The 18,984-nt window shown below is 46.1% G+C and overlaps 1 protein-coding gene across 1 annotated transcript in view; it reads right to left on the minus strand.

Moving 5' to 3' along the window:
• Nucleotides 1–18,984, minus strand: part of LRRC8B (leucine rich repeat containing 8 VRAC subunit B) — a 57,011-nt gene that overhangs the window by 16,491 nt on the left and 21,536 nt on the right. The gene's annotated exons all lie outside the window — the stretch shown is intronic.

Raw genomic sequence — 18,984 nt, forward strand, 5'->3', positions numbered from 1 at the left:
TGTCATAGTGACCAGTGAGAATATCGTTGATTGGAAGTCCATAGTTAGGAATTAAAAGGGTAATCTGACCCCGCTTGCCTCCAAATGCTAAAGTGAGAAGAGGCAGATTAGCCCTTTAAAGGAATATTCTAGGTAAAAATATAAAGTGGTATATAGCAGTTGTATATATTCCATTAAAGGGCTATTCACATCTCTACGATTCTTTCCCAATATATAGTAGAAATAATAATAGCTAATACCAATTTAAAATGTAGTGTAGTTCTTCTGATTACCCCCTGTGCAGGGCATTGCAATAGCCAAGGTATCCATGGTTACGATCACTAACAACTAAATGTCAATAAGGTCGCAACCATGGATACGTAAACTGTAATGCTCTGCAAATGGGGTAAGCAACATAGCTTATCAGACAAACTACATTTCTAATATTACATACTGGGATAGGAACTTGGAGATGGGAATACACCTTTAAGATTAGTGACGAGTGGTCACGCACATGCATCCATGTTAGGTTTATAACATACCACATTTCTCAGTGCTGGTGGAGACTGCAGTCTTAGGGTATGTCTAATGGTATGATGGCTTAATGTTATTTATTCCTACCAGCCCTTTATACATATATAATTAGCCTCTAGTATGGATTTAAGAATATCCTAAATGAAAAAGTGCACAAAATTATTGGTTAACTCTTTATGCTAAAAAAAAAAAAAAATGAAGGCGAGACACTGCTGAGTCCTGGATAATGTCTGATACATTTTAGATTTATGTGAGCCAAGTTGTTCTGGGAAGAGCTCGAATATGGGAACAATTGAAAGAATCCCACGGGAAAGCCATACATGTGTTATCTCTGAAGAGTAGGGCAGTACTACGTGGTAAGTCCGGGGATGGCCACACGCACACACACATCTTTCAGCCTTGGCTTTCCCAGAACACAAATCAGCTGACATTCTTTTTCATCTTTTATTTTATTTTTTTTTTTAATTGAAGGATCATCCCAATAAATTCATTGTGGTGCGTTATATTGCTAGAATTTATCAAGGTCCAAAGCCGACTGCTGTGACAGCCATGATCATAATGGTGGTAGCGGTGTTAGGAAAGCGCTTGCTCCTTCAGACTCCAGTTTATAAATATATATATATACACATATACACACACACACACACACATATACACACACAAACGTGTTACAAAATTGGAACAAAACAATACAGTATATACAATTATACAAAATAAAAGGGAGAACGAAAGAAAATTACTAAACCTGTGTCCCAGAAATGGCTTGGAGCCATTAGCGGAAAATGGACAGAACCCACAGCAAGCTGTAATTTCTAGGACTGACAAAAACCCAAATCCCAAATTCTGCTTTTTATTTGATCAAGGTTATGCTCTCATACCTCCCCTTGGCGAGTTCATATGCGGATGATAGTGGGATGTGCTAGGTCTTTTAGAAATTTAGGAGATCCTTAACTTTCAGGATATCGTCGGCCCTTCAGGTCCCAGAGAGGAGATATTGTCATGTTTCCCGTTGTGATTTTACCTTTCTATAGAGATTAAACATGTCATGAATAGCATCATCCATCAGATCCGATATTAAGTTGGATTGGTTATAATGGCCTTACGGTGATGTGCGTGAACGAGTTATGTTTGTCCCTTTGCTATGACGTTGAAAATATTTCTCCCATAAATATCGGATTGATGCAAACCCCAATCAATATTCATCATTGACCACTGGCTCCAAAAAGCCTCTATCAGTGCTTTGAACAGAGGAAGCTCTTGCCTGGGAAGTGTACTTCTCTGCCTCTGAATAAATGAATACCATTCTTGGTGGTTGCTTCTCCAAGCAGATCTCCTGTTCCAATTACCTGGTCACTGTAGGAGGCCCCTACTTCACTAGAGGTTGAAATATCAGCTCTCTCTCACTTCCCCAGTTATAATTAATCCCATAAGTTCAATGTGAAGGTGATATGTCCCACCTCCGGAGATGTCTTTACAGATTTTAATTTTTCTCTATGACAGACAATATTTTATATCCATTGGTTGCACCATGGCAAGTACAGTATTACGTAACGTTTCGCGTGAAAAAGCCTTCATCAGATACATAGGCCATGCATATAGATGCATATAGATAAAAGGGACACGCCCTAGGTCTTGATACAGTTGGATCCCGATTGTAGATTGTAATATGGAGTTTGGTTTAAAGACTTTCATTAGTTGAAGATTTTAAATTATTATGTACATTGATGAATTAAACCATGAGAATTTGAATAATCAGCTTTTCTATATTTCTGACAGTAGCAATGACTGAAGTCTCCAAAATATTACAGAATTCTAAGTTAACAGAAGATGAGCCCTCATTCATTAATACACAATTGAACAGAAAAAAACAAGCAAATGCTGTATACTGCAGTGACCCCATACAGTTGGCTTAGCTTTGTACATTATTTTGTAGGATTTCCCACAAGTTTCCCAGATAGCTGACAATGCGAAATCATAAAATAACTTTTCAAATCCTTGTCATTTGAGCACTAATGTTGCCTTAGTGGTCCCAAAAGCCCATCAACTGGTCACCTGCTGTACATCATTCAGGTAAACGCTGCAGCCACTCACTGGACACAGGATGCTGACATGCGTGGCACATCACCTCCGAGATCAGGGATTGGCTGTAGCGGTTAGGTATATGATGTAGGGCACACGACCAGCTGCAGGACCAATGGGGACCATGGGAGCTGTGGTGCTGAAAACCAGGGGGATTAAAAATAAGAGGTAGAAATACATGGATTTTTGTGAGTACTCACCGTAAAATTATTTTCTCCGAGACGCTCATTGGGGGACATAGATACTGTGGGTGTATGCTACCGCCATCTGGAGGCTGACACTAGGCAAACAACACAAGGTTAGCTCCTCCCCCGCCGCATACACCCTTGCTCTGATTGCGGGCGGAAACTAGTTTAGTGTAAAAGCAGTAGGAGAACATAACAATCAGCCTTAATGCAGAAAACAAAATGTCTGGCAAAGAAAACCAACCTGACATTCACAAAGAAATACCTATTAATTAAATAATCAAGAGCCAACTTGGCTAATAGGGTGGGTGCTATTTCCCCCAATGAGCGTCACGGAGAAAAGGATTTTACGGTGAGTACTCACAAAAATCCATGTTTCTCCTTTGTCTCATTGGGGACACAGATACTGCGGGACGTCCTAAAGCAGTCCTTGGGTGGGAGATTGACTCACCGATCCAAGCTACATGCACCTCTTGTTTAAAGGTGTGCTACCGCTGCTTGGAGAATCCTTCTACCCAGGCTCGCATCCGCCGAGGCCTGAGTATGGATATTGTAATGTTTGGCAAATGTGTGCAGACTGGACCAGGTCGCTGCTTTGCATACAGTCATGGCCAAAAGTTTTGAGAATGACACAAATATTATATTTTCACATGATCTGCTGCCCTCTGGTTTTTATGTGTTTGTCCGATGTTTTTATCACATACAGAAATATAATTGCAATCATATTATGAGTAACAAAAGGTTATATTGACAGTTAGAATGAGTTAATGCAGCAAGTCAATATTTGCAGTGTTGACCCTTCTTCTTCAGGACCTCAGCAATTCTCCCTGGCATGCTCTCAATCAACTTCTGGATAAAATCCTGACTGATAGCAGTCCATTCTTGCAAAATCAATGCTTTTATTTTGTCTGAATTTGAAGGTTTTTGTTTGTCCACCCGTCTCTTGATGATTGACCACAAGTTCTCAATGGGATTAAGATCTGGGGAGTTTCCAGGCCATGGTCCCAAAATCTCTATGTTTCGTTCCCTGAGCCATTTAGTTATCACCTTTGCTTTATGGCAAGGTGCTCCATCATGTTGAAAAAGGCATTGTTGATCGCCAAACTGCTCTTGGACGGTTGGGAGAAGTTGCTCTTGGAGGACATTCTGGTACCATTCTTTATTCATGGCTGTGTTTTTAGGCAAGACTGAGAGAGAGCCCATTCCCTTGGCTGAGAAGCCACCCCACACATGAATGGTTTCAGGATGCTTGACAGTTGGCATGAGACAAGACTGGTGGTAGCGCTCACTTGGTCTTTTCCGAATAAGCCGTTTTCCAGATGTCCCAATTGAAAAGGGGATTCATCAGAGAAAATGACTTTACCCCAGTCCTCAGCAGTCCACTCCCTGTACCTCTTGCAGAATATCAGTCTGTCCATGATATTTTTTCTGGAGAGAAGTGGCTTCTTTGCTGCCCTCCTTGAGACCAGGCCTTGCTCCAAGAGTCTCCGCCTCACAGTGCGTGCAGATGCACTCACACCTGCCTGCTGCCATTCCTGAGCAAGCTCTGCACTGCTGGTAGCCCGATCCGCAGCTGAAACACTTTTAAGAGACGGTCCTGGCACTTGCTGGTCTTTCTTGGGTGCCCTGGAGCCTTTTTGGCAACAAGGGAACCTCTCTCCTTGAAGTTCTTGATGATGCGATAGATTGTTGACTGAGGTGCAATCTTTCTACGATACTCTTCCCTGTTAGGCCATTTTTGTGCAGTGCAATGATGACTGCACGTGTTTCTTTAGAGATAACCATGGTTAACAGAAGAGAAACAATGATGCCAAGCACCAGCCTCCTTTTAAAGTGTCCAGTGGTGTCATTCTTACTTAATCATGACAGATTGATCTCCAGCCCTGTCCTCATCAACACCCACACCTGTGTTAATGGAGCAATCACTGAAACGATGTTAGCTGGTCCTTTTAAGGCAGGGCTGCAATGATGTTGAAATGTGTATTGGGGGATAAAGTTAATTTTCTAAGCAAATATTGACTTTGCAAGTAATTGCTGTTAAGCCGATCACTCTTTATAACATTCTGGAGTATATGCAAATTGCCATTAGAAAAAATGAAGCAGTAGACTTTGTAAAAATTAATATTTGTGTCATTCTCAAAACTTTTGGCCATGACTGTACTTGTTCCGCCGAGGCCTGATGCCGAAGCGCCCAAGAGGCGCCCATTGCCCGAGTAGAGTGCGCCCTGATCCCTGATGGAACCGTCGCCCCTCTGATGCAATAGGCCTCCTGAATAGTTAAACGGATCCATCTGGCTATGGTCGCTTTGGAGGCCGCGAGTCCCTTCCTGCGCCCTTCGGGGAGCACGAACAGCGTATCCGTCTGTCGGAAGGGTGCCTTCCGCGACACGTACCTCCTGAGTGCTCTCACCAGGTATAACGTGTGAAGAGCTTTTTCCACGCGATGCACCGGTGCCGGACAGAACGAGGGCAAGACAATATCCTCATTGATGTGGAAGGAGGACACCACCTTCGGAAGAAAGGGGGGAGCTGGTCTAAGCACCACCTTATCCTTGTGGAAAGCTAGAAAAGGTGCTCGGCAAGACAGCGCCGCCAACTCCGACACTCGCCTAACGAAGGTAAAGGCTACCAAAAACACCACCTTCCAAGAGAGGAATGATAAAGAAATATCCTTTAGCTGCTCAAAAGGAGATTCTTGCAGGACACTCAGGACCAGGTTAAGGTCCCAGGTGCCCACTGGCGCCTTATAGGGAGGTACTAAATAAGAGACTCCCTGGATGAAAGTCTTCACCTGCCTATTAGTAGCAATCTTCCGCTGGAAAAGAACGGACAACGCCGAAATCTGTCTCCTAAGGGAGCTCGGGGATAGTCCCGCGTCTAGTCCTGATTGAAGAAAAGCCAAGATGTTGGGAATAGAGAATGTCAGGGGCGAAAACCCCCGCTCACGGCACCAAGCGAAGAAAATCTTCCAGGTGTGATGGTAGATTCTCGCCGAGGTAGATTTCCTGGCGCTAATCATTGTAGCGACCACTTCACGCTCGAACTCCTCCTGTTAGAATCCAAGATTCAACGGCCATACCGTCAAACACAGGGCCCCTAAAAGTTCGGGTGGAAGATCGGTCCCTGGGACAGTAGATCTGGGCATTCTGGTAATCGCCATGGGACGTAGGTGAGCAGCTGCACAAGATCTGCGTACCACGCCCAGCGGGGCAAGCAGAATCGCTGGAACCCCTTCCGTTTTGATCTTCCTGACGACCCTTGGAAGTAATGGCAATGGGGGAAACAAGTATGGAAGGTGAAACTGGTTCCATGGTAGAACCAACGCATCCACATCGAACGCTCGCAGATCCCGTGACCGAGCGACGTACATGGGCACCTTGGCGTTCCTTCTGGATGCCATCAGATCCACGTCCGGAGTTCCCCATCATTGGTAAATCTGCTGGAAGACCTCGGGGTGCAGGGCCCATTTCCCCGCCAAGACCTCCTGCTGGCTGAGGAAGTCTGCTGCCCAATTTTCTATGCCTGGGATGTGGACTGCCGATAATACTGACTGGTTCTTCTCGGCCCACTGAAGCACATATCCTATCTCGCGCATGGCTGCCCTGCTGCGCGTGCCCCCTTGATGATTTACATAAGCCACCGCTGTGGCTTTGTCTGACTGAATCCGAATGGGCCTTCCTGCTAGGACGTGCTGAAAGTGTTGCAGCGCCCGCCGGACCGCTCGTATTTCCAAAAAGTTGATCGAGAGGCGTGCCTCCTGTTGTGACCATTGGCCCTGAGCCGTGTGGTGGCGAAAAACTGATCCCCAGCCCAGGAGGCTGGCATCGGTCGTGACCACTAGCCAATGCTCTGGGGGAAAAGGTTTCCCCTGAAGAAGGGAGGATCTGACCGTCCACCACCCCAGTGACTGCCTGACCTGAAAGGACAGCCGGCACTGCTGATCGAGTGAAAACGGGATCCTGTCCCAAGCTGCCAAGAGGGCGTGCTGTAGAGGGTGAAGATGAAACCGGTCAAACGGAATTGCTTCTATTGCTGCCACCATCTTCCCTAGTATCCTCATCCCAAAGCGAATGGTGTGAGGGACTGGCTGCTGAAGCTTCTGGACTCCTTGCTGGAGCGCTAGGGCTTTGTCTTGAGGAAGAATTACCGACCCTCGGGAGGTGTCGAAGATCATCCCTAGAAAGGAAATCCTCTGGGCTCGGACGAGGGATGACTTTTTCCTGTTGACCAACCACCCTAAGCGGGAGAGCGTATCCAGCATAATGCTGACGTTCTCCTCGCTTGCCCGAAATGAGAGGCCCTTCACCAAGAGGTCGTCTAAGTAGGGCAAGATTACTACGCCCCGAGAGTGTAAGACGGCCATCGCGACTGCCATTATCTTCGTGAATACTCTGGGGGCGGTGGCTAGCCCGAAGGGCAGCGCTGCAAACTGGAAGTGTTGGCCATTGATGACGAATCGAAGGAACCTTTGATGCGGCGGGAAAATGGGGACGTGTAGGTAGGCATCCTGGATGTCGACCGAGGCTAAGTACTCTCCCTGCACCATGGCAGAGATAACTAAACGGAGAGACTCCATCCTGAAATGTTTGACCGTGATGAATCTGTTCAGGAGCTTCAGGTCCAAAACCGTCCTGACCGTCCTGTCCTTTTTGGGGACTGCGAACAGGTTGGAATAAAAACCCTGAGCACTCTCGTGCTCTGGTACGGGAACTATAACCCCGTTGTACAGGAGTGAATCGATGGCCCCCAGCAACGCCTTTGCCCGGGACTTCGCCTTGGGAAGTTGGGACAGAAAAAAAACGTCTTGGGGGGTACCTGATAAACTATCTTGTACCCCGAAGACACCAGTTCTGCCACCCATGAGTCGTGTGCTACGTCGACCCAGACATGGCGAAAGAAAAGCAGGCGGCCGCCCACTCTGCTGATGTCGCCTACAACGTGCTCCGAGTCATTTGGCTGAGGATTTATGAGGCCTGGTTCCGCTCGGCCTGGGCTGGCGCGCATGCATCCTCCCCAATGGATTGGGTCTATATGGGACCTGTCGCTCCCTATCTTGGTTGGAGCGACTTGGGACGGCCGAACTGGCGGCTGTTGACCATCCAGTGTTGCGAAAGGTCCGAAACCGTGCCGAGGCCTGGCGAAAAGGATGTTTAACTTTCTGCTGCGGGAGGAAGCTGCTTTTTCCCCCTGTTGCGTCGGAGATAAGCTGATCCAACTTCTCCCCGAACAGGCGGCCTCCCTGATAGGGCAAGGAAGTCAAAGACTTCTTAGAGATAGAATCGGCTCGCCAAGATCTTAACCAAAGGGCTCTCCTAATGGCTACCGCGTTAGCGGCTGCAGATGCCACACAATTTGCCGCATCCAAGGAAGCATTGATCAAGTAGTCTCCAGCCATAGCAATCTGAGTTGCGACCTCTGACACCTCCGCCGGCAGGTCTCTATCCTACAAGGCCCTATTCAATGATTCTGACCATGACATCATGGCCTTGGCTACCCATGTTGCTGCAAACGAGGGGGCGAGCGCTGACCCTGATGCCTCAAAAACTGATAGGCTCATAGAGAGCTTGGCTCAATCAGTGGGGTCCTTAATGGACGAGCCACTCGGTACTGACAATAGAGACTTCGAGGCCAGGCGCGACACTGGTGGATCCACCACTGGTGATTCCGTCCATTTTTTACGGAGCTCCAGGGCAAATGGATATCTTGCCTCTATAGTCTTTTGGCCCGAAAAGCGCCTATCTGGGCGTTCTCTGTGACGCTGCACTATGTCCTCAAATTCTGGGTGAGTACCAAACACTCTGAGGTCGCCTGACCTGCTTAAAGGCAACCTTATGGCTCGACGCCAAAGCAACCTCATCCTCCACCCCCAGGGTTTGATTGACAGCTTCAATGAGGCTGTCCACTGTCTCTCGACACCCCGGGGTATCTAGGCCTAGCGGTCCGTCTGAGTCACAATCCGAACTATGCCCGCTCCCAACCATTGGCGAGTGAGAGCGAGATGCTGAATCCCTGGATGCCGAGGCACCAGATAGACGGGGAGACCTCGTGCGGGCCAGTTTCCTTCTCACTTGCCTGGCATGAGAGCGGTCCCTGCAGGCCGAAGGTACTTGTGAAGTGGAGGACCCCTCCCTGATAAGCGAGCCACTATCCTTGCCTCCATTCGGGCCGTGAAGTGACTCGATCACCCTTGTAGGCGATGCCATAGATTGGGATAATGATAGAGCCCATTCCGGGAGATTTTGCTCCCTGGACTCCACTGCCGGGGGGGGCTCCTGGGCACGTTCGGAGTTGCAGGCCTCGCACAACTTGTTGCTCTGCGCTCGCGGGAACGCAGCCCTACAGGAGATGCATGCAGCGTAGAGGAAAGTGTGCGCCTTTCCTTTCCCGGCCATAATGCATCTGCCAGGCGTTTAGTCTCACTGTTTTTCTTTTTTTTCTTTTTTAATAGAGAGGGGGGGGAGCGCCCCTTGAGTCTCTAGTGTGCTCCCGCAGACGTGGCTGCACTTACCCGCTCCTGCGTCCCCCTCACGTGCCACCGCACCTGTGCTCTTGCGCTCCTCTGTGGGGCAAGCCGACCACTTTACAGGTCGCGGCCTACCCTGATTTGAAGCCGCGGCCTCAATTTATCCGACGCCCGCCCAGGCTCCCAGGGGCGGGCCGCCGGAAGGGACGCTGCGTGGACGGGGGCGGGACTTCCGCCCCAGCCTAGCTCTGGCCGAAGCCGCGGGCTAAATTTTTAGTATCCGCCCGCAGGGGTGGCAGCGGCCGGCGGCGCCGCGCGGCCCACTGCACCTCCGCCTGTCTGTAATCCTCACCAGCATCACCTACAGGAGGAACGGGACGGGGGAGAGATATGCCAGTCCTGATCCTAGGCCTGCCAGCACACCGCTGCTCCATTTGCATCTCCCTGCTGCCCAGGAGCCCTCTGGCACAGCCTAGCAGTAATGCGCTGCGCAGTGCGCAGAGCCCACCCACACCCTGTACCTTCATCCGGGACGCCAACAGGTATGAAAACCACTGGGGAGGCGAGGGTGGTGGGGGGATCCAGGACGGTGCAGGCACCCTGACTCCATCCAGCCTGCAGGGCCGAGGAGAGGGACCGTCCGCCGCCTTGCAGCACCTCCGTCTAGCGTTGGTGGAGCAGTGGGGGCCGCTCGGACCGTCGTGTGCCGCTGTACAGCCCATGGTTTCCATACCTAGGGGTGGTCAGGGCTAGGTCCGGCATCATGTCCCACGTCGCGGAAGAGGATACGTGGAGGGCCACTCGCACGTGCTCGCCCGTTCATGGTTTGGGGAAATCGGACCCTTTCAATAAGATCCGTTGCCCCTGTCTCATCTTCATAGAAAAAATAAAGGAAAGAAAAAAAACTAAAATAAAAAATTCTGGGGAAACTGCCCAGATTTGTCCCACGGTGCGGGAAAGGATACGTGGAGACGATACTCGACACGTGCTCGCCCGTTGATGGTTTGGGGAAATCGGACCCTTTCAATAGGATCTGTTGCCCCTGTCTAATCTTCATGGAAAAAAGTCTGGAGAAAAAGACCAGACGTGTGTCTCCATAGACACTAAGCAGAAAACTAGTTTCCGCCCGCAATCAGGGCGAGGGTGTATGCGGCGGGGGAGGAGCTAACCTTGTGTTGTTTGCCTAGTGTCAGCCTCCAGATCGCGGTAGCATACACCCACAGTACCTGTGTCCCCCAATGAGACGAAGGAGAAATTTTATGTTATTTCATTGCCTGATATTGGGGAAATGTTATCAAATCTCACAACACCCCGAAAGATAACTTTGTTGTGGCAAACAGGACCACTTTTCAAGGCCACTTCGTTTTGGAAACAGTTAAGCAGGAAGCGCAAAAAAAAAAAAAAAGGATGTGTAAAAAAAGAAGTCTGAAGAAATAAATGTATAAATAAATATTTCAGGTCATAAAACTGAGTAACATCTGCTGGTGTCATCCTGCGCTGAATGAGCAGATAATGTGCATTTCATCTGTCTGCAGGAATTAGAATGTTTCCAGTATGACAAGCTCCCACAGATCCCTACAACATATCATACAAAACCAAAGAAACAACGACAACAACCACAACCTGAAAGGGGAAAAATTGAAAAATACAAACTAGGTATTGCAACATCATGAGCTTCGTCAGTGAATATCCTGATGGCTTAGAAGGTGTCTACGTGTTTGGACAGTAGTATTTATTGGGCCTGCCAATTTGACAATGCATGTGGCGTTATAATTTCCGTCTAAAATCTTTGAATTTATGAAGGAGACTCCTCAAAGTGTATTTGATGCAACGTCAGGCATGGCATTAATCCTATGTTTTTACATGGGTCAGTCAAACTTTTAATGGCAAAATTCCTCCAGAACAATGGGAGATGAAGTAATACAGAAAAGGATTACCATACATCAAGTCATTGTTGGTACAGCTGGATCTACAAGCTATTGACTCACATACTGCTTACTGTATTTTGACCTAGTTGTTGGTAAATACCGTACTTATTACCGTACTTATTACACAATGTAATTTGTCCAGTGTTGTTCATCTGAGATTGTATTTACTCAATTTCAAGCTCTTCAAAAGGATTGTAATATGTCCCGATATGTAAAACTATAAAATTTAAAGAGGGTGTACTTATTTTCTGTGGAGCCCTGCCGTCCCTTGGAAGCTGGTCATAGATTTCTCAGATGACAGCAAGATCTATTGCGTTTATGGAAAAGTTAAAAAATGGATTACAGCTTTCTCAAAGATGCCGAGTATGAAGCGAGCGAAGGCGGCAAAAAAAAATAAATAAAAAAATCTTGGCCAAAACATGTTGCTGATCCAGTAAAAAAAAAGGAATGAATCTGCTCACTTGTATGACAATCTTCATTTGAATAGGCCTGTCCTGATGACAAATTCTATTTAATTCCATCAAGATTACAAATAACTACAAAAGCAACAACATAGAATCATAGAATCGTAGAGTTGGAAGGGACCTCCTGGGCCATCTGGTCCAACCCCCTGCTCAAAGCAGGATTCGCTAAATCATCCCAGTCAGATGTCTGTCCAGCCTCTCTTTGAAGACTTCCATTGAAGGAGAACTCACCACTTCTCGTGGCAGCTTGTTCCACTCATTGATCACACTGTCAAAAAGTTTTTTCTAATATCTAATCTGTCTCCTCCCATTCAGTTTCATCCCATTGCTTCTAGTCTTTCCTTGTGCAAATGAGAATAAAGTTGATCCTTCTACAATGTGACAGCCCTTTAGATATTTGTAGACAGCTATTAAGTCTCCTCTCAGTCTTCTCTTTTGCAAACTAAACATTCCCAAATCCTGCAACCTTTCCTCATAAGACAGGGTTTGCAGACCGGTCACCATTCTGGTCGCTCTTTTCTGAACTTGCTCCAGTTTGTTGATGTCTTTTTTAAAATGTGGCACCCAAAACTGGACACAATATTCCACATGAGGTCTGACCAAAGAGGAGTAGAGGGAAATAATGACTTCACGTGATCTACACTGTATGCTTCTGTTAATACATCCTAGAATTGCATTTGCCTTTTTTGCTGCTGCATCACACTGTTGACTCATATTCAGTCTGTGATCCAGTAGTATACCCAAGTCTTTTTCACATGTGCTGTTACTTAGCCCTATTCCTCCCATTCTGTATATGCTTTTTTCATTTTTATTGCCCAGATGTACTACTTTGCATTTTTCCCTGTTAAAAACTATTCTGTTAGTTGCTGCCCACTTCTCCAGTTTATTTATATCTTTTTGAATCCTCTCTCTCTTCTCTAGTATTAGCTATCCCTCCTAGCTTTGTGTCATCAGCAAATTTAATCAGTTTACCCTCAATTCCTTCATCTAAATCGTTGATAAAGATGTTGAACAATACAGGGCCCAGGACAGAGCCCTCTGGTACCCCACTTGAGACATTCTTCCAACTGGATGTGCAGCCATTTACGACCACTCTTTGGGTCCGATCACTAAGCCAATTATGAATCCACCTAACAGTTGCCTTGTCCATTCCATACTTAGTCATTTTTTCAATAAGGATTGTATGAGATACTTTGTCAAATGCTTTGCTGAAGTCAAGATATACTATATCTACAGCATTTCCTTGATCCACCCAATCAGTGATTCCGTCATAGAAGGAAATTAAGTTAGTCTGACATGACTTATTAGTTACAAACCCATGCTGACTCTGTTTAATCACTTCATTCTTATCCAGGTATTGACATACTGTACATGTTGTTTAATAATTTGTTCAAAGATCTTTTCTGGTATAGAAGTCAGACTCACCGGCCTATAGGTGCCTGGGTCCACCTTCTTCCCCTTTTTGAAGATAGGAACAACATTTGCTCTTCTCCAGTCTTCTGGGACTTCTCCTGTTCTCCAAGAATTTTCAAAGATTATGGAGAGGGGTTCAAAAATTTCTTCTGCTATCTCCTTCAGTACTCTGGGGTGTAATTCATCTGGACCTGGAGACTTGAATTCATTTAGGTTAGTTAAGTGTTTCCTCACTATCTTTCTGTTTATAGATATCCTGGATTATTCTATTCCCTTAATAGGATAGTGAAGAACAGTTGATGTTACATTTCCTTTCTGAGAGAAAACGGATGCAAAATAGGAATTTAAAAGTTCGGCCTTCTCAACATCCTGTCTTACCATTTCATCATTTTCATCCTGTAAAAATCCTATAGCATCTTTGACTTTTCTTTTGACATATCCCCAAAATCCTTTATTATTGCTTTTGACATCTCTTGCAAGCCTCAATTCATTGTCAGCTTTAAATAATCTGAATTGTACCCTGCAGGTTCTGCATACAGCATTATATTCTTCTTTAGATATGCCTCCCTCTTTCCATTTTATAAACATTTTTTTCTTCCTTTTAGCATGTGCTTAAGTTCTGTGTTCATCCATCCTGGTTTCCTTAAATGCTTCTTATTCTTCCCTCTTTTCGGAATTGTTAACAATTGTGCTTTGAGAATTTCATTTTTCAAGATTTCCCATCCTTCCTGGACATTTTTGTCTTTAAGTATTGGAGGGATCCAGCCATTTGATCCCTCCAATTCTCTTTCTGAATCCCTTAAAATCTGCCTTTCTGAAATCTAACCTTGATGTATGAGGCTTCAAAGGTCTTCCTCCTCTAGTTATCCAAAATTCTAAAATAGCATGGTCGCTACCTCCTAGGGTCCCAGCCACTTTTACCTCCTCAACCATTTCCTCCCTGTTTATAAGGATTAGATCCCAGGTAGCAGTTCCCCTTGCTTTCTCCCCTACCTTTTGGAAATAAAGTACTGTATATATTTAGAGTATCTCAACTTATGCCCCAAATTACAAAGGCATTTTTTAAATAGCTAATAATCCTTGACATGCAATATAGTCCTTCATCTGTGGACTGCCAAAACAGCAAGACTCACCACCTACATGCCACCATTAGACGTGCTGCCTCATCAATCGCTATGAAGTCATATGGGTCTGAGGGGGAAGGGCAAGGACATCCCGCAGAGGGAGGGGAAAGACATCCTAGGGTGGGAGGGAAAGGACATCCCGCGGGGGAGGGGAAGGACATCCTAGGGGTGGGGAGGGGACATCCTAGGGTGGGAGGGGAAAGGACAACCTGGGGGAAAGGACATGCTAGGGGGGAGGGGGAAGGACATGGATTTTTTCCAGATGTTAGTTGAGACTACTTGTGCCTGCATGTCATCTGCCACTTTGTACAGGTTCACTGTGTTTGTTTACATTTTCTAATACCTTCTTGCCTTTCTCTGCATAGTCCCTGAGGGTGAGTGCACACGTGGCGGATTCTGCTGCGGAATTTTTCGCACGGATTTTGCAAAATCCGCAGGTCAAAAGACCTGCGGTTTATCTTCGGATTAGCCTGTGATTTTCCCCTGCGGTTTGACACCTGGACAATGGAGTAGGTGTAAAACTGCTGGGGATTCCGCACAAAGAAGTGACGCAGCAAATTCGCGCGGAAAATTCTGCACCGTGTGCACTGGGGTTTTTGTTTTCCATTGATTATAATGGTACTGTACACTGCAGCAGAAACTGCTGGGGATCCGCAGAACCAAATCCGCTGCGGATCCGCAGCAGAATCCGAAGCGTGTGCACACACCCTTAATCTTACAGAGACATAGCTGTTTCACCTGGAAGCCTGCATGGCTGATCACAATGGCTAAATAAAAAATTTGTTTTCATTGTAGAACTGTGTTAAATAGCTCTCAGACCTAATGAGGCTGGTGTAGTTGCTTTGAAAATCCATGTCAGAATTAATTAAAATGAGCATTTTGAGTTTGGATAGACATAAACTTTCACAAGGGATTACGCAGTCATTTGGGCAAGGTTTTCCAAATTAAAAACACCAGCCTCATCAGGTCTATAACATATAATAATACATTTTATAATGTATGCCTTTTGCATTGTAAGATCTGCTTATAGATCCACTTTAACTAGAAGTTAAAAAAAAAACTGCAGCGGCCACCAGCTGCTAGGGTTTTCGGCCTCTTCAGGCCACTTCATCTAGTGTCGCCCCAAGTATTCTGCAGTGCACACTTGCTCCATCACAACAAGACTGCAGCAAACAAGTAACAAGGCAATAACCAACAAGTGCTTGAATGTTTGTTTTGCTGGATAATGGAAAGTACCAGAAGACTAGAAGAATAGCAAACTGTTACAACCACAGAGCAATGCTTGTATTATGTAACGGTTACAGGACACGGATATAAAAATATAAATCAATTTAAAATATAAATAAACTCAGCCTGGGATTTGTGCCAGAAGATCGGGATGTTGGCCACTGCGCCAAGTCTTCGCTAACCACTAATATATCATCGGGATTTTGAGCATCTGAACTTTGCACCTTAAAGGGTTTTTTTCAGGATCAGTTTTCTTTTTCTACTACATTTCCCAAGGGTAAAATAAAAAATTATGCTAAATCACCCCAAGCAGGTCCACTGATAGTCCAGTGGGTGGTCCCATCAGTGACTGACAGCTCACTCTGTATGTACACATATATAGTCAGCAATCAATCACTGATTGGTCCAGTGGGCAGTCCTATCAGTGACTGACAGCTGACTATATATAAGCGTACATACAGTTGTGGCCAAAAGTATTGACACCCCTGCAATTCTGTCAGATAATACTCAGTTTCTTCCTGAAAATAATTGCAAACACAAATTCTTTGGTATTATTATCTTCATCTAATTTGTCTTAAATGAAAAAACACAAAAGAGAATGAAGCAAAAAGCAAAACATTGATCGTTTCACACAAAACTCCAAAAATGGGCCAGACAAAAGTATTGGCACCCTCAGCCTAATACTTGGTTGCACAACCTTTAGCCAAAATAACTGCGACCAACCGCTTCCGGTAACCATCAATGAGTTTCTTACAATGCTCTGCTGGAATTTTAGACCATTCTTCTTTGGCAAACTGATCCAGGTCCCTGATATTTGAAGGGTGCCTTCTCCAAACTGCCCTTTTTAGATCTCTCCACAAGTGTTCTATGGGATTCAGGTCGGGACTCATTGCTGGCCACCTTAGAAGTCTTCAGTGCTTTCTCTCTAACCATTTTCTAGTGCTTTTTAAAGTGTGTTTTGGGTCATTGTCCTGCTGGAAGACCCATGACCTCTGAGGGAGACCCAGCTTTCTCACACTGGGCCCTACATTATGCTGCAAAATTTGTTGGTAGTCTTCAGACTTCATAATGCCATGCACACGGTCAAGCAGTCCAGTGCCAGAGGCAGCAAAGCAACCCCAAAACATCAGGGAACCTCCGCCATGTTTGACTGTAGGGACCGTGTTCTTTTCTTTGAATGCCTCTTTTTTCTCCTGTAAACTCTATGTTGATGCCTTTGCCCAAAAAGCTCTACTTTTGTCTCAGCTGACCAGAGAACATTCTTCCAAAACGTTTTAGGCTTTTTCAGGTAAGTTTTGGCAAACTCCAGCCTGGCTTTTTTATGTCTTGGGGTAAGAAGTGGGGTCTTCCTGGGTCTCCTACCATACAGTCCCTTTTCATTCAGACGCCGACGGATAGTAGGGGTTGACACTGTTGTACCCTCGGACTGCAGGGCAGCTTGATCTTGTTTGGATGTTAGTCGAGGTTCTTAATCCAACATCCGCACAATCTTGCGTTGAAATCTCTTGTCAATTTTTCTTTTCCGTCCACATCTAGGGAGGTTAGCCACAGTGCCATGGGCTTTAAACTTCTTGATGACACTGCGCACGGTAGACACAGGAACATTCTGGTCTTTGGAGATGGACTTGTAGCCTTGAGATTGCTCATGCTTCCTCACAATTTGGTTTCTCAAGTCCTCAGACAGTTCTTTGGTCTTCTTTCTTTTCTCCATGCTCAATGTGGTACCCACAAGGACACAGGACAGAGGTTGAGTCAACTTTAATCCATGTCAACTGGCTGCAAGTGTGATTTAGTTATTGCCAACACCTGTTAGGTGCCACAGGTAAGTTACAGGTGCTGTTAATTACACAAATTAGAGAAGCATCACATGATTTTTCGAACAGTGCCAATACTTTTGTCCACCCTCTTTTTTATGTTTGGTGTGGAATTATATCCAATTTGGCTTTAGGACAATTCTTTTTGTGTTTTTTCATTTAAGACAAATTAAATGAAGATAATAATACCATAGAATTTGTGTTTGCAATCATTTTCAGGAAGAAACTGAGTATTATCTGTAGGAATTGCAGGGGTGTCAATACTCAGGGGCGTATCCGGGGGGGGCAGCCGGGGCATTTGCCCCGGGCACAGCCGACAGGGGGCGCCATCGGGCTGGCTGATGCGGCGGTCCAAGAAGGAGACTGCCCGTCGGCGGCATTCTGCCGCCCCCACACTCAGATTCTCCCGTTCTCTGAGCCAGCTGTCAAACTGACAGCTGGCGCAGAGAAAGTGCTGCGCGTCTGTGTACTAGCGTCTTCAGACGCTAGTCCATACACTGACTCACTTGGAGAGCAACGCAGCGGCGCCTCACCTCCGCCGGCACTTCCGCATACGCCAGCTGCGTGATCAGGTCACATGATCACGCTGCTGAACGTCACACGCCGGCTCTTCAGAGGCGAAGACTCAGGCAGTGAGGCAGCGTTGCGGTTGGTGCGGTAAGTGCTCCAGACGGGTAATGGAGCTGAAGACACCACCGACTGTGCAAGGGAAGATTGGGGGATGGCTGCAGAGTCCCATGGAATGGATAGGGAGGGAGCAGGGGGAGTAAATTTAATGAGGACAGTGTGTGAGGACTCGGAGCAAGGCCAGGGTGCAGACATATTCATGTGGTGTGGTGGAGAAAGATGAGGAACATATGGGGGGAGGAGCGGGAAACCTGAGGACATTATGGGGGTTAATGTGGGGAAGTGGGTTGAGTTTGGGGGTTAATGTGGGGATGGGGGTTATTTAATGTGTGGGGGGATTTGGAGTGGGGATGGGGGGTTATTTAATATGTGGGGGGATTTGGAGTGGGGGGTTTTTTAATGTGTGGAGGGATTTGGAGTGGGGATGGGGGTTATTTAATGTGTGTGAGGGATTTGGAGTGTTGATGGGGATTTAATGTGTGTGGGGGGATTTGGAATGGGGAGGTACTTAATGTGTGTGGGGGATTGGGGATGGGGGGATTTAATGTGTGTGGGGAGATTTGAGGACACAAAATGAAGAGTATGTATGAGGAAACAGTATGGGGGATGGGTGCAGACAGTATGGGGAGCGAACGGGTTAATGTATGTGGATACAGTATGGGGAGTGAGTGATGGGATGTGTGCAGACACAGTATGGGGAGTCAGGGGTATGTGTGAGCAGACAGTATAGCGAGTGAGGGGTAAATATATGAGGAGACAGTATGGTGAACAGGTGGGATGTTAGAGGAGGGAGGGGAATAGTGTGAGGTGACAGTATATTGCAGATATTTTTTATTTAGGAGCATTATAATGACACTTCTATCTTTAAGGACGTCGTGTGGAGATTTGCTGCAGAAGACCGCAGAAGATGGAAGTCTGCAGAGACGACTGTGGATGAGAAAACTCATCATAGGGTCTGGACAAGAAGAAAAGGAGAACAACTCCAGAGATGATGTCATCTATAAGGTACCTTGATGTAAATATTATTTGTGATACTGACTTATTCTCATGTTTTTATTTTTTAGGAGCATTAAAGGGGTTGTCCAGGTTTGTGCTGAGTCTGCAGACATTCTATGTGACTGCAGACTTCTGAATTCTCACAGTGCTC

Source organism: Dendrobates tinctorius, unplaced genomic scaffold (genome assembly GCF_039654945.1).
Source record: "Dendrobates tinctorius isolate UK_male_01 unplaced genomic scaffold, ASM3965494v1 ptg000029l, whole genome shotgun sequence".
NCBI classification, from domain to species: domain Eukaryota; kingdom Metazoa; phylum Chordata; class Amphibia; order Anura; family Dendrobatidae; genus Dendrobates; species Dendrobates tinctorius.